The 3420-nt window shown below is 39.6% G+C and overlaps 1 non-coding gene across 1 annotated transcript; it reads left to right on the forward strand.

The window, feature by feature from the left end:
* The first annotated feature begins 572 nt into the window (after positions 1-572).
* On the forward strand, positions 573-652 carry LOC112426604 (small nucleolar RNA SNORD74). The gene has a single exon (XR_003017981.1). It is a non-coding gene; the product is annotated as a small nucleolar RNA SNORD74 (small nucleolar RNA).
* Positions 653-3420: the final 2768 nt, after the last annotated feature.

A 3420-nucleotide genomic window follows, 5' to 3' on the forward strand; every position in this document is an offset into this window, starting at 1 on the left:
TGATAAGAATATATTGTGTATATAAATCATCAACAGGAAGCCACATAAAAGAAAAATTCGGCCGGGCGCAGTGGCTCACGAGTGAAATCCCAACACTTTGGGAGGCTGAGGCAGATGGATCACGAGGTCAAGAGATTGAGACCATCCTGGCCAACATGGTGAAACCACGTCTCTATTAAAAAATACAAAAATTAGCTGGGCATTGTGGTGCGTGCCTGTAGTCCCAGCTACTCAGAAGGCTAAAGCAGGAGAATCGCTCAAACCTGAGAGGCGGAGGTTGCAGTGAGCCGAAATCGTGCCACTGCACTCCATCCTAGCAACAGAGTGAGAATCTGTCTCAAAATGAAAAAAGAAAAAAAAAAAAAAACAGAAAAATTCAGAGAACGAGAAAGAGATCTTGGAAATAAAAATACAACTGCAATGACTTTTTAAAAATCAATAGAGCAATTGGAAGATAAAACTCAAGAAAATCCTTCACTTTTCTTTGAAATCAAGGACTTGTTAATAATAATAAAGAAAACTTCCTCCTGGAATTTAGAACAAGAATAGAAAGCTTTTTGCAATTAAATTATCAGCCCAGCCTCTGATGAAGCCTATGTTATAGTAGGAACATCTGAGTGGTAATGAATGCCAGCAGCTCTGATGAAAAAAACAGGATCACTCCAGAAGACGACTTCCAGAAAGGAAGAAGAACAGAGAAAATAATGGGAGGGAAATTATTTTATATACACACACTTAATTCCCAGAATTCAAGGACATAAAACTGTAAATTAAAAGGATCCACAATTACACAAAATGAATATTAAAAGATCCCTAGGACACATTATCAAAAAATTTTAGAACATCAAAAATAAGATCCTAAAAGCTTCCAGACAGAAAAACAGGTCCCATAGAAATGACAGATTTGACTTTACAACAGCTATTTGACTTTACAACAGCTATATCAGAGGTGGCAGCATAGGGTGAAGGTTGGAAACCTGGCTGCTGGGTTTGAATCCTGACTCTATACTCTATGAGCAATGTTACCTTACACAGTCAATTCCTCATGGGAAAAATGGCATTAATGATGGTATCTACCTCATAGTGTTGTTATGAGGATGAGGTGAATTTGTATTTATAAGCACTCAGAACAGTGTCTGGTACCTAATATTTGCGATTTAAGTATTTTCTAAATATACTTAAAGAAGATAAATTGAACAAGTATTCTAAATTCTGAGGGTAAATGAGTAAATGAGCTGCCATTTGCAAGTCAGTACCTAACTAAAAACTCTTAAATAGGTATGAGAATATAAAAAAAAATTTTTTTTTTTTAGACAGTCTCTTTCTGTCTTTCTGTCACCCAGGCTAGAGTGCAGTGGTGTGATCTCGGCTCACTGCAACCTCCACCTACCAGGGTCAAGCGATTCTCATGCCTCAGCCTTCCTAGTAACTGGGATTACAGGTGCTCGCCTATAATTAGCACTGGCTAATTTTTGTAGTTTTAGTAGAGATGGGGTTTCGCCATGTTGGCCAGGCTGGTCTTGAACTCCTGACCTCAAGTGATCTGCCCGCCTTGGCCTCCCAAAGTGCTGGGATTACAGGAATGGGCAAAAAAAACAAAAACAAAAAACAAAAAAAAAACCATATTTTCAGGCATGCAAAGTTGCCCCAAAATTTACTTCTCCTGCACCTTTTCTCAGGAAGCTCCAAAATTATAAGCATCACTGAAAATAGGGATTAAACTAAGAAGGAAGATACAGTAGGCAGGAAATAGGAAACCTAACACAGGAGAAAAGAAAAGGAAAGTCCCAGGATGACAGCTGGATAGCAGGCCTAGAGGGTAATCACTGAAGATCACAGGATGGTCTTCAGAAAAATAAATGGGATGGATAGATTCCTGCAAGATTTGACCATGTCGGACCTCATACTGAAAGAAGGAAGAAAAATTAGCAAAGGCTGCAAGGTACAAGGAAATGAACAAATGAAAATAAATCAGACAATTACTATGTACAGGAAAAACAGAAAGTTGAATAAGAAAAAGAAACAATCAGTACGCTACTTGGCCAAGCTGAGAGCAATATTAATTTAGTCCATTAATACAAATGTTTAATAGGGATTTAAGTAGAAACAATGATATAACTATTCCAGAGGATTAAAAAGGGATACGAGTTTGGGGTCTGGAGATATATATGTGTGCTAAGCAGCATCTAACAAAATGGGAAGCCAGTATAATCTCTAAAGTTAAAAAACAAAGAGAGTATTGACATATTATTTAGAAATATGGAGGTAAACACAGGACTGGAATATTTATCCTAAATAGTGTGCATGTATTCTCCTGAGCCTTCTTATTAATCCTAGGCACCACTTAAAATCGCCTCTTAAATCCAGCTGGAGGGCTGATGATGTATGGTCTTCTCATAACTGTTCTAAAAGAAATCTAAACAACGTTGGAGAGAGCTGAGGGCCTGCCTGGGATCAGATGAGGATGAGGAAATAATCTTTATTATTTGACTTCTGTATTTCACCCTCTCTCATAGGAAGGTAGATTCCCATGTCCATTGCTCTTTGGTTTGATAGTCGCTCTTGGTACACCCACCATTTGATACAGTTTCCCTTTCTCTTGGTGGGAAAGTGAGCACTGATAGTTCTGTTTGGGAAAATCCTTCTTTTCCTTGACGTGAAGCCCTAAATTACTGAGAAGACGAATCAAAGAAAATACTCCATTTACTTTTTGTTACTATAAGCTGTACTCTTTTTGTTTGTTTGTTTGTTTTTGTTTGAGTTTTGTTTTGTTTTGAGACAGACTCTCACTCTGTTGCCCAGGCTGGAATGCAGTGGCACGATCTCGGCTCACTGCAAGCTCCGCCTCTGGGTTCAAGAGATTCTCCTGCCTCAGCCTCCTGAGTAGCTGGGACTACAGGCGTGCGCCACTATGCCTAGCTAATTTTTGTATTTTTAGTAGAGACGGGGTTTTACCATGTTGGTTGGCCAGGATGGTCTCGATCTCTTGACCTCGTGATCTGCCCGCCTCGGCCTCCCAAAGTGCTGCGATTAGAGGCGAGAGCCACCGTGCCCGACCCAGTATAAGCTGGACTCTTATAGCCACATCTCCCACTCTTCCTCAGTCTCTCTCTAAATGAAAGGGCTCCAGCTGGGTTTCCAGGAGTTCCTTTCCCTGTCTCTTCAGTCCGGGCTCGTTGCACCATAACTAATAGAAATTCTTTGAATTTTGTGGAATGTGGTTGGCAACATTCCCTGGTTTCAAAACAAGTTAGTTGGGAGCATTTTGTTTTTTTGAATGTCTGTTGGCCATTTCCAGTTCTGAGAAAAGCTTCAGAAACTTAGACATAAACTGCCATCTTTCCCAGAAGCCTGTGGCAAGGTTTCTTGATTCTCCTAAATGTGCTCAACTCATGTCTAAATATCCCTATAAAAAGTATA

The sequence above is a fragment of the Macaca nemestrina genome, chromosome 9 (genome assembly GCF_043159975.1).
Source record: "Macaca nemestrina isolate mMacNem1 chromosome 9, mMacNem.hap1, whole genome shotgun sequence".
NCBI classification, from domain to species: domain Eukaryota; kingdom Metazoa; phylum Chordata; class Mammalia; order Primates; family Cercopithecidae; genus Macaca; species Macaca nemestrina.